The 13,330-nt window shown below is 39.1% G+C and overlaps 1 protein-coding gene across 5 annotated transcripts in view; it reads right to left on the reverse strand.

Moving 5' to 3' along the window:
• FIGN (fidgetin, microtubule severing factor) overlaps nucleotides 1–13,330 on the reverse strand; it is a 99,229-nt gene that overhangs the window by 37,311 nt on the left and 48,588 nt on the right. Inside the window, exon 1 of one of the 5 annotated variants that reach the window (XM_088059114.1) lies at nucleotides 4,694–4,726. The exons of the other annotated variants lie outside the window; for them this stretch is intronic. The gene's annotated coding sequence lies outside the window, so the exon portion shown is untranslated. Of the gene's footprint in view, nucleotides 1–4,693; nucleotides 4,727–13,330 lie in introns of those variants that run through there. 5 annotated transcript variants of the gene reach the window in all.

A 13,330-nucleotide genomic window follows, 5' to 3' on the forward strand; every position in this document is an offset into this window, starting at 1 on the left:
AAAAAACCCCACTCAAAAGTAAGTAGTAAATCAATTAAGCACAAAATCTGAGAGAACAAAGAGGTGCTCAAGGCTACCAACTGCCTAATCCTAGGGAGTTCATTCTTCAAGATATTGAACATCACACAACTGAGTTGGCAAAATAAGTATATAAATCACTGCAAAACCTTGTGTGTTTTCTGTAAGAATGTGCCTCCCCTAAAATCAAACTGGAATTTCTTGAATTTGGGTTTAGCAATCAAGACAGCAGCTTGCTAACTTGGTTCCTTTAAAATACTCTTCCTCAGAGAAGATTCATATTGGTATAATCTTCCACAATTGCATTTTCTCTGGAACTAATTAAAGGATAACATTTTTCATAATCAGATTTTTAAAAGCTGATTTTCAAAACTTAAAGAGAGACAACTCATTTTTAGAACTTTAGGCCAGGCTGTCAGAATACAACAACACTGGAAAATATTTTGAACACAGGATTGATTCTTATCCACTTGGGAAAAAAAAAAAGCCCAAAACCAAAAAATCAACACCTTAATGTAAAGTTTTATGGTTGAGGATGCAGTGATTACTTTGATTATCTGACAATCACAAGTTTTAATTATTTGATAATTGCAGAAGTAGGATAGGTCTATTTTTTACTTTGCTACAAATGTGTTATCTATATTACTGTCTCTGCTAAAAGAGCTTGGACAGCCTGACTAGATTGTATATAATTCCCACAGTATCATCTTTATTGTTGTACAATGTTGTATGTCACCCTCATGCCTCTCAGCTGCTATCATATGATAGATACTCTCTTTTAAAGGTGGTCACCACAATGATGCCACTTCTGGAGTAGAGTGACATGTGCTATTAGCACGTGGCAGATTATGATCCCTGTGCAGAAGAATGCTGTCTACCTAAAAGTACTGCTGAAGAAATACAGGAGATCTTCAGTAAAAGACAAACATGACATCTTTATGACACAAAAACCAAACCATGCAATTCAGAACCATGAATGTTTAAGACTATAACTATATATGATCTCACTTATTTAAAAGGTTATATATCCAGTAGCAAGGTAACTTTACTACATTGTCTGGACAATTGGTTTATCTCAGTGGAACTTAAGAGCATCCAGACAAACTTGCTGAACTATTAACCTGAAAGCAACCCTTCAGTATTACCCCAGAATTAATTAGTTCCACTTTAACAGGGAAAAGGGTTTCAGTGGGAAAAGTGCCAGAATAAGAACCATCTAAACAGATCACTGGTAATCACCAGAAAATAGGAGTATTAATCTATCTGATTAATCTGTTGAGCTGTACTAGTTCCTCAAGGGCAGTGTGATGAGTTGGTAAATGAACCTGGTGTCATTTTTCTGGCCCCTGCTCCAGAAGGACAGAGGTCTGTATAAGAAAGTTTGCTGTCAACAGCGGTGCTCCCATTTTTGCTGGACTGAAAAAAGCAGCTGGATACATCTCCAGACCCACTAGATCCTACCTTTGCTGAAAATTTTGTAATGCTTTCACCAGATCCATAGTGTCATTGTCAACACAGAATCATAGAAAGGCTTGGTTGGGAGGTGGACTTGAAGATCATCTAGTTCCAATCCCCCAGGTATGGGCATTCCACTAGACCAGGTTGCTCAAAGCCCCATCTAACCTGGACTTGAACATTCCCAGGGATGGGGCATCCACAGCTTCTCTGGTCAACCTGTTCAAGTGTCTTACCACTTCCACAGTAAAGAATTTTTTCCTAATATCTAAGCTAAACCTGTCTCTTTAAAGCCATTTCCTCTTGTCCTGTCACTACATGCCATTGTAAAAGGACCCTCTACAGCTTTCTTTATAGGCCCCCTTAGGTACTGGAAGGTCTCCCTGGAGCCCTCTCTTCTGCAGGATGAACAACTCCAACTCTCTCAGCCTGCCTTCAGGAGAGGTGCTCCAGCCCACTGATAATATTCACAATCCTCCTCTGGACTTGCACCAACCTTATGAGGGGGCCCCATACCTAGAAACACTTCTCTAGGTGGGGTGTCATCAGCCCCAGAGCAGAGGGGCAGAATCACCTCCCTCAGCCTGCTGCTCGCATTAAGCAGGGTCTGAAGCACTGGAGAGGAATAGTTTGCAATGATACAATATTAGAGCTATCATGAAAGCTAATTCTAATGAAAGAAATATATTCTGGTAATAAGGTCTGTCAGAAGAAGTCTCTCTGCCAAGGAAGCAGCCTAGAATTTTGACAATCAGAGGAGAAAAACTGTGGAATAAATATGATTGTAACAACCATACAGTTATTATCAGCCACATTAAAGCAGGTGGGCTACATTAGTACACCTTAACATTTTTGCCTTCTGCTGGATAGTTGAATATTGTGAACTGCTAAGTCTGGGAAAGAAATGAAATTTCATTGTATTTCAGAGAAAATTCTCTGACCACTCTTTCAAAGAGGATAAACACATTTATCTCTTGCTTCTGGTCCCCAAGAGAAAACTTATTAAAGCTATCTAAAACTGAACTGCTGGAGAAAGCATGATGGCAGAGACAGCATTATCTGTCAACCTCCAATAAGGATTTTGGTGACTGAACAAAATATTTATGGTATCAGTAAACTCCTACAAGCATTGGGACTGACACTATGGGTAAAAACTAAGACAAATGCCAGTTATTGTCAAGAATAATCAGCTATTAAGAATTTTACAGACAAAATACAAGACAAAGGAATAAACAGTAAATGATTATTGAATGAAACAGAGAAACTGGAACAAAAACATAACATATGAAAATATGTTAAATTTAATGTATCATATTCCAAGCAAAGACAAAATGATCCCAGTGACTTAAGAGTTCAAAAAACCTGCTGATGCTGAATCATCCAGAGCTATAACTTCATCTCCTCAGATTCCTGATGTAGGAAATTCTTACACAATTTCTGTCTTTTTTTAAAAAACATTGTCCTATTCAAACAGAAACCTATCCTTATTTAATCAGTTGGTCTCCACTTGGCAGCTGCATATGTGCAGAAGATTTCTAAAAAGAAACTAGGCCACCAAAGGAAGCATCTTTTGAGCATCTTTTATTTTACTCATTCACTTAGTTTTTGTCTGTGCATTACACACTTTTCCCCTGCTCTGTTGGCCACCTTGGCTCTGGAATCAAACTGGCAGTCAATCCTTTTGCCATTCAGATGCCAGATGTCATTGACAGATGCCATTCAGTTATAATCAGTAACCAAGCCCTAAAACTATATTGTTATTCACATTCATTTGTTCATTAATTTGTTCATTCCAGTAATATGCACTTTAACTTCTTTCATCAACCCTTTACACAATAACCATGTCATGCCAGTAAGAAAAAAAAGCAAAAAACAAACCATAAAAGTCCAAACAGGCCTCTTGGGGCATGATAAGATCATGCTTTACAATATATTCCCCTTTGCAAAATAATACTAGGTACCCCTTTAATATCCTTCTTTGAAAGACAAGTTTAGTCTCTACTTGTAATTTTCAAATGGGTACATATGCCAGTCTCTAAACCTTTCACAACAGACTCCTACTGTTTCTGGTGTCTGTATACAGACCCAGTGCTAAATTCCAGTTTCACCTGATGTCACCTTTCATTACCACAGGCAATTTACAATTCAGGCATTCTACCATAGCTGAGGAGACAGAAACAGCTAAAAGTTACTTTAGAAAAATTATTCCTCAAAAAAAGTCTAGGAAGAATGTATGTCTACTCTCTCCATTCCCATCCCTTGCCACACACCATCAGGAATTATTACAAAATATGTTTTTCCATTTATTTAACCCTGCGTTAGTAATAAAACTATTATTTTCTTAACTTTACAAGCCTACAAGAAAGAATTTTGTACATAAACAAGAGGTGAAATCTGATGGAGACAATCCTTAAGCTTAGAAATTACAAAAGTACAGGTAATCTGTTCTATCTTCTCTTGCATAGCTGTACCACATCTTGTCAACCCAATACATACAGCAAGAAGTAAAACCAATATTTCCAACACAGAAAGGGGACGAGAATCATCATCAGAGAGAGAAAATTTAATAAAATACTTTGAACAGAAATCACTTTAGTTACAGAAGACCAATAAAGATGGTAAAAGAAGCAATCAAATAGCATGTTGATGGATCTCAAAAGCTTTTTTGTTGCAGAACATCCTAAGATAAGGCACTGAGAATTATTTTGCTTTATACTGTTGAATCATTCTGTGTTTGTATGATATAAGTATGTACCTGATGGACTAAGCCGGAAGTCCAAGAGTCTTTACTGGACAATCTGCAGACCTGAATCAGGAATCACTCTACCAATAAGCCCACAAGTCTGAACGGCTTGCCTCCTTGTGGAGGCTAGGCCCAGAACAATGAGCATGCCAGAAATTACTGCCTGAAATAGTTATCATCCCAACTGCAAAGGACAATATGAAAAAAAAAAAATCTTCCTTTTGCATAATGAGCAAAAATAATATTACAAAGTTGTGCCTTGAAAAAAAACCCAGACATTTTATATAAAATAGTTTCTGACTATTGTTAACTTTAAGTGAGGAAGATCTAGGATATATTCTCCTTCCTTCCTATGGAGTAATTATATTAAAAACATCAAATTCAAATCATGAAAATCTCATACATATAACAATGGGAACAATATCTTCTAAGTTGAGAGAAGTAACTCCAAAGGAGTTAAAAAATAGGTTCCCTTACCCCAAGATGAATCCTTTAGTCTCTCTTCCTCAATTCCATCCTTCTTAAGATGAAGCTTGGAAGAAGAATCCATAGTTAGAGAGATACAACAAGTTGTGCTTCACCATCAAATTGTATCTTTCAGCAAGAGAATTTAAGGGAAGAGTAAAAAGGAGTGAGGTTGAGCTAAAAGTTAATTTTATAGCAGTTGGACAAGAAGTCAAATCTAAATAACATTTTCTCTCTTGCTTTTATCAAAACATAATCTTAGAAATGTTGTAGAACACAAATTTAAACAGGAATTTTGAACCCTTGATATGCCTAAACACCTTATCTAACTGAGGTGCAGCAGAGTAAAATTTTGTAATAACTCAAGCTTTGCCTAAGAATCTGCAAAGTAAATAATTCAAGAATGAAGGGATAGCCCATTTAAACAACAAGCTCTTTGGGATCTCTTAGGGTTGGATCAAAGTCTAGAATGAAAGTTTTTAGCTAGTATATACAAAGAAGTTATTTGAAATGGGTATGGGGAACTGAAGTTTGTAAAGGAGGTATTTAAGACTTGGACACTGTATTACGCCAAGTGCCACATGTGAGTTGTCCCATTCTTTCCTCTGGATATCTGATTAGTCCCATTCTACTACAGCAGCAGCAAAGTTGTAAGATAAGTGCACCAAGTTGTTCTCAGTGCTACTCAAACAAAGTAGGAATATTATCTTTGATGTGAAGTAACTACTTAGGTGAATGGCTAGGTATCAATAAAATCTTGTTACATGACATATCAGAAATCTCATTCAGACCAAGTGAGAGAGATATGGAAATCAGCAGAGGCAGAAACCAAGGGAAAAAAAAAAAAAAGTGAAAAAGAGAAATACAGGAATAAGGGAAGGACTTAAATCCATCTCACTCCTATCATTTTGATGTCAATGGCAACAAGAGATTATCAGAGCCTGGATCTCAGGTCAGCAGGAGAGCAGAAGAACAGCATAAAGGAATTCCAGCCACTCCAGCCAGTAAGTCAGCTTCACTGGGGATACAGTTTAAATCTCCCTATGCAAATTCACATAGAATGGGGAATAAACAAGAGGGGGTAGAGACACGCACAAGACTGCAGGGCTAGGATCTTACTGTTAGCACAGAGGCATGGTGGGATAGCTCCTAGGACTGGAGTGCCAGAATGGAAGGATACAGGCTCTTTAGGAAGGAAAGCCAAGGAAAAAGATGAGGAGGGGGTGTCACTCTCTATGTCAATGACCAGCTGGAGCATGTGGATGTCTGCCTGGGAATGAACTGACATGACAGTTTATGGGTCAGGATTAAAGAGAGAAAAAGAACAGATAACATTATAGAGAAGTCTGCTACAGGCTGTCCAACAAGGAACAGTGAGCAGATGAGGCTCTCTGCAGACAGACAGAAGTCTTGTGTAGTTAGCCCTGGTCCTCACGGGGAACTTCAACCTCATACCTGTTAGAGACACAACACAAAAGGGCTTAAGCAACCCAGGAAGTTCCTGGAATGTATTGATAACTTCCTTCCCCAAGAGATCAAGAAGCCAATGACAAGAGGTGCTACACTAGACCTGGTTCTCAACAATAAATTGGGGCTGGTGTGGAATGCAAAGCTCAAGGGCAGCCTTGGCTGCAGCACCTATGAAATGGTGGAGTTCAAGATCCTTAGGGAAGCAAGGACAGCACATAGTAACCTTTAGGAGAGCAGACTTTGGCCTCTTCAGGGATCTTCAAGAGTACCATGGGATAAAGCCCTGGAGGGAAAGGGGGCTGAAAAAAACTCATTAATATTCAAAGATCACCTCTTCCAAATTCAGGAGAAACACATCCTAACAAAGATGTCAGGCAAAATATGTCAGGAGGACAGTATGGATGAAAGGTGCTCCTGGACAAAGTCAAAAAGTGAGACTACAGAGGATAGAAGCAAGGATAGGGGGCCTGGGAGGAATACAGAGAAATTTTTCAATCAACCAAGGATCAGGTTAGGAAAGCTGAAGTCCTGATAAAATTAAATCTGACCAGGGATGTCAAAGGCAACAAATAAATATTCCATAGGTAGGTCAGCGATAAAAGAAAAATGAGGGAAAATGTAGGCCCTCTCTGGAAGGAAATGGGAAACCTGATTAGCTAGGACATGGAGGAGGCTGAGGTACTCAACGACTTTTTTGCCTCAGTTTTCCCCAGCAAATGCTCCAGCCCCACTGCCCGAAATGCAGAAGGCAAAGGCAAGGACTGTGAGAATGTAGAACCACCCACTGTAGGAGAAGATCAGGTTCAAGAACATCTAAAAAACCTGAAGGTGCCCAAGCCCATGGGACCTGATGAGACACATCTCCAGGTCCTGAGGAAAGTGGCAGATTAAATGGCTAAGCCACTACCCATGATATTTTACAAGCCATGACATTTTGGTGAAGTCCCTATTGTCTGGAAAAAGGGAAAATAATCCCCATTTTTACAAGGATAAAAGGAAGACTCGGGATGCTACAGGCCAGACAGTTCACCTCTGTTCCTGGCAAGATTTGGAGCAAATCCTCATGGACACAAGGCTAAGGCACATGGAAAATAAAGGGGCAACTGGTCACAGCCAGAATTGCTTCACTAAAGGCAAATCATGTCCGACAAATTTGGTGGTCCTCTACAACAGGGTTAATGTTAAAGCATTGATGGATAAGGGAAGAGCAACTGCCTTCATCTATCTGGACTTGTGCAAAGCATATGACACTGTCCCGCATGACATCCTTGTCTCTAAACTGAAAAAGGCATGAATTTGCCAAAGAATTTGATTTAGTGCATATGGAGTTGGCTGGATAGTTCCCCTCCAAGCTGCAGCCAACAGCTCTGTTTCCAGGCGGAGACCAGCGACAAAGGGTGCTCCTCAGGGGTTAGTATTGGGTCCATTGGGGTTTCACGTCGTTTTCAGCAACATGTACAATGGGATCAAGGGTACCCCTCAAGCAGGTTTGCTGATGACACCAAGCTGTGGGGTGTGGTTGACATGCAGGAGGGAAGGGATGCCATAGAGAGGGACTTTAACAGGTTTGAGAGGTAAGACTGTGTCAACCTCATGAAGTTCAGCAACTTGCAGCTGCAAGGTCCTGCATGTGGATGGGGGCAATCCCAAGCACAAATGCAGACTGGATAGAGAATGGATTGAGAACAGCCCTGAGGAGAAATACTTGAGTGTGCTGGTTGATGAGAATCACAGAACCACCTTACATCTGGCAATGTACTCTGGCAGCCTGAAAGCAAAATCACATCCTGGGCTGCATCCACAGTAATGTGGCAAGCAGGTTGAGGGAGGCGATTCTGTTCTTCTACTCCACTAATTAAGAGATCACATCTGGAGTACTGAGTGCAGTTTTGGGGCCCACAATATAGGAAGGATGTGAAACTCTTGGAAAATGCCCAAAATGTTTTCCAATTTAAGCAGTGGTTTATAGCAAATCTGTAATGTTTCAGAGTGCAACAGAAAATGTTACAGAAATGCAAACCTCAGTACTGGTTAATTCAGTGTGTATAAACAGCAGACAAATAATTGAAGTAATATATACTGCTGATTCACAGTGAAAAAAATGCTACTGCACATAGCTGACAGAACAACAGATACTGCTGATGACAGGAATATTACGCATTACTTACAATGCCTTCAACTAAAGACCAAATCCTAGCTAGCTAGAAAAGAATAGTATTAAACCTCAGATGTATCTGAGAATCCATGATATTATACTATAATCCAGAAAAAAAAAAAAATATATATTTATAAAATGTTATTCAAAAGCATTAGCTTTTCTGAAGACTCATAACATACCAACATGCTGTCCTTATTTATGTTCGACAGGTTTTACAACACCTCTGTACTGGAAGCTTATGCCATAGATGTTTTAGCCAAAGGTCTCTATATTATGATTATAGCACTTTCATAACAGTCCAAAATATTGCTGCTTATTTTTTATAAATATTTATTATTTTTATTATAAATATTGCTATTGCCAAGGCCCTGTTGACAACTCTCAACTCTGGGAATCCTTTCAGGATTTTTCACTTTCAGGAGTAATTATGGGGAGGAAAAAAAAGATGTTCTATTTTACCTTTGTTGTTGCAAAACCAGATTTTTTTTATTGTTAAAACACTGAACTTTCTGAAAAGATACCAAAAAACCCAAGAGATGCTGTCTCTGTGCAAACACACATGCACAAAAACCAGTTCTATTTGCAGGAAATGATGAGAGATTAATTATGTATTTTTAATAGAGTATTTTCTAATAATATAATTGTTAAAATGAGGGGATGGGGGAACCCACTCTCTAAATTCAATGGAATAACAATCTTTCCCTTGGACCCTGAGTTTATGCCTCCAAGTAACAAAAACAAAAACCCTGGAGAACTGGCAAAAAAATTATCACATTATTATTGGCACCAAAACAAAGGAACTTTTAATCTATTTCAACTGAAATCATATAATCCAGTAGCCTGGGGGAAGGGTTATTAATAGCAGACAGAGCAAAGAGAAGACTGCAGTTTCCTCAGCCAAGAGCAAGACAGCAAGTTCTCTGCAGCTTTTCCACTCCCTCCACCCAAGTGCACAAGGCCAGCGGGATGGGACACCCCGCAGCAGTGGGCTTGCAGAGGCACAACTGGGCACCTGGGCTTGGCAGCTTCTGACAACCATCCCCAACTCCAGCTACAGCTTCACAACACTGCCCTTCCAATGCCAGCTGACCCTAGTTTTGATCATAGCACACTTGAATGTTGTAATCCTTCTCCCCGATGGGACCGCTTTGTTCCACCCCCCGTGGTGAGAGCCTGCTCGTCTCAAGGCACAGGCGGCCGAGGGGGTCCTGGAGTGGATACAACACGGACTCAAAGTATCTAGACACAGGAGGCTCAAACTTGCTGCTTGCTGGAGTAATCCCGGGTTTATTGTCTGTGGTCCATCCGGGGCAAGAGAGAGACCGAAATGCTCTGGGTCTCATCTCTTATACCAGGGGGCAGGGGTGATTAGGGGATGCAGGGAGGTCACAGCCAATGGGAAGGGGGAAGGGAAAGAAGGTTCTCAGGTAGGAACTCACATTACACAAACCAGAGGTGACTTTTACCCTTGGGAGGTACCAAGATTTTTAGATACACTACAACACTTGAAGAGCTTTTAGGCTACTTCTACAACACACTGTGTGTTATTGTACTCACAACTGGAAAAGACGACAGAGACCGCACTGGAAAAATTAAATTGGCTATGAGTAAGTCCCTGTCTCCTACTTGGTATTGATAACATATTCCTTTAATGAGGGGCAGGAGAGAAAAAAAAAACAACCACGGAAGACGGAGAAATGGCTTTCATCAACAGAAATGCATACATCAGCCAACAAGCTGAATAATCACAAAATGGGGGAAAACCCTGATCCAAGCATTAATAATTCAATTAGTATTCATTGAAATAACATTGATTTTAATTAATCTATTTCACATCACTGTTCATATCCTATATGCTTTCTATTACAGCTTAAAAATCATTAGTGTATGAGCCTGCTAAGTACCCATACCTTTAAAAATAACAAAAGGGAGACATTAACTTGCTGAATGAATATTTTAAAGCCTCAAATAGTCAATAAAGAAAAATGAAATGTAATTGCTTGTCGCTGTGCATTACTAATATGGAATACACTAGTATGTTGCCAACTGTACTATATACATAATCCAATTCATTGGAACTTCAGTATATTAAAATATTGGTAAAAACTGCATTAGCCACCAAAGAATATTCTTAGCAACTTGTGTTTGCACAATACAATAGCTGGAACTGTTCAGTGACTGACTGAAGTAAAACACTTCATTTATTCTACTGCTCTGCACTGAGCTCATCCAAAATACACAGGAAGAAAAAAAGTACATGTTTCTGCCTGAAGTAGGCCCAGCAGATCAATAGAGAATATCTATGTCCATCACAGAGCTTTGCTGGAGATGATGTGGAACAAGGTGCATTTCTACAGGAAACTAAGAATCACTGTAATTCCTAAAGCTCTGTGCACAACAGCAAGCCAGAGACAGCGAGTACAAACTCCTCTACTTTAGGACACAGTTTCTTTCTTGTTGGGCAATGCTGACCCTCTGGCCTTGGCCCTTTGGCAAGGGTACCTTACCAGTGAGTCCCCACTAAATTGGATAAAAAGATGAAAAAGAGAGATGCATAGGCAAATGTAATTTAATAGAGAGCAGCAAGACCAGTCTGGGCTATTTGGTGTATTAAAATGATTTTATAAAGAGATAAAAATAAATATGCTCTTCTTTACTTTCCCCTGCCATTATGTTTTATGTCAAAATGATACAGTGAATCCACAATTATTGATACATAATTATTTTAGTTTATTTTAGTTTATTTATTTTTCCAATATATTGAGAAAAACTCTGACTTTGGCTGCAGTCTGATGTTTTTCTGTCTGGCTGGTTAACTAGAGATATGACAGTTCAAGTGCTTAGTTTCTAAACAAGGTTTTTTGCTACCTATAGGCCTCTAATTAAGCTCAGTCAATTTTTATTAGTTTCCACAGGTTCAGATTTCATTGCAAGGCAATCAAAATACTTTACATCTTTCCACTGTCAGTCATCTGTCTTTGCCTAAGAGAGTCTTTCACATCACAGCTTTTACCTCATTCTCGAACAATGCTCATACTTGTTCTCTTAATTGATACTTGTTTACACTAACGATTTCTGCTATGTGTGAAATACTTTCATGTGTAAAATAAACTGTAAGTAGCATTTCTCCATCTCCACCCCAAACTCATTATCTAAATGCTACAGGTTATTTCACATTTCTATATACACAGAACACAGAAGTGCTTATTTTCTTATTTAGCAACAGTTGTGGTCACCTTAGGTGTGCCAACAGTTCAGCAAGGGGCACAGGCTGCCACTGCACATTATCACAGGATAATAGGACAGAAGAATTTACATTCCAGATATCTTTCAAAAAATACCATAATTGGCTTATCAACAGTACTCAACCAAGTGCAACATAAAGCTCAGGCACAAGCTTATTTTATATATGCATACCTATCAAATATATATATATATATGTATAGATAGCTATCTACATATTATTTTCCACAACATGTGCAATATTGAAATACATTATGTTTTCCATTGGCATTACACACCTTGCACCAGCCTGTAGCATGTAGATATAGTAAACACTATCACTAAAGCACAGAAATCTTTGCACACCACCCCTGTAAACAACCCCAGTGCACTTCAGTTTCCATAGAAGTAAGTATTTGTTAAAGCTCTTTTACTGAAAAAAGAAAAACACTAATAGCACCATGGGAGTTTCAAGAAAGGCAAGCAAATTATGATCACATTTACCATCTAATTTGCTCTCTGAGGCTTGTTCAAACAGTGCAAACATTGTGCTCCTCTTCTTCATTTGTTCTGACAAGCAGGATGACAACTAATCACCATCAAGAGCTTTCCCACTCTCCAGGCCCCCGTTTTCTGTTTATTCAATTTGATGCCTTCCAACCAAGGAAACTGTTAGCCCTCCCTGCCACCCCAACTGAGAAGGCCAGCTCTCCAAGGCCAGATTACAACTAGAACTCTTTGTAGGGTGTGAATCCAGTGCTAAGCAGGAATAAAACAGGCTCTTTCTGCTGTGCAGCATGTGATACCACCAGCAGCGGGTTCTGTATAGGTCGACAAGAACACCTAAGGGACGCAAATAAGGTTTTAGACTGGCACAGAAAAAGGAGACAGAGGAGAGACATCCTCTACCCTCTACCTTCATTTTCCCCGAACAACAGTTCTGTGATCTACCAAAGCACTGCCCTGCATGCCTCAAAATACAATGCGAAAATAATAAACCAAATTAATTAAGGAAAAAAAAAAGGCCGGGTAAGTTTCTTCAAGAATATCTGTCCTTTGGTAGATCTTGTCTTTGCAACTGTTGCACTGATTTGCCTTAATAACACTCAGCTACACAATCAAATTACCTTGACTCTATGAGTTAAGCCAGTGTCATTGTCCACATGTCCCCTCTTCACCCAGAGCTCAAGCAACACAAGACAAACTGAAAAGAAAAAGGATTCAGCCATAGTACCTTACATGCATGCCCACTGGGCTATAATAGTACACAGTAGCAGATGTATAAGTCACAAAGATGGGTCACTTTAATAAACCTAAAAGTGAAAATTATGTTGAAGCTTTGATATTTAAAGATGTAAAAATTATTTATGTGTATGCAAATAAGGACTCACTACAATTCAACTTGATTGATCAGAGGTCATATCAAAATGGAGCAATATGTTAACATATACAGCACAAACAATTTAAAAAATTTTCACTGCTTCAGCTGCCTGATATTCTATTATTTCTAATAAAACAAAGGAAATAATGTTAACAGGCTAACTTCAGACTCATAAATTTTAAGAGATCTTGAGCTTTACATCGACCAAACCATAGCAAAAAGTCTTTCTTTTGCTTTATAAGCACTTGAAAAATGCAGCCAGGCATGAACTGGTAAAATGTACACCCTCTTACTATGAAACCTATCCCTTTACCTTCAGGTAACAGCCCATAACTCCACCAATGCCCCCAGTATCACTAACCAGCACACCACATCAGAGTCGGCTGTCCAAAAAAAGTGACATTAGGAAGCTGCCTGG

The sequence above is a fragment of the Pseudopodoces humilis genome, chromosome 8 (genome assembly GCF_049639895.1).
Source record: "Pseudopodoces humilis isolate 2021_Gansu_Grassland_sample_001 chromosome 8, ASM4963989v1, whole genome shotgun sequence".
Taxonomy (NCBI): Eukaryota; Metazoa; Chordata; class Aves; order Passeriformes; family Paridae; genus Pseudopodoces; species Pseudopodoces humilis.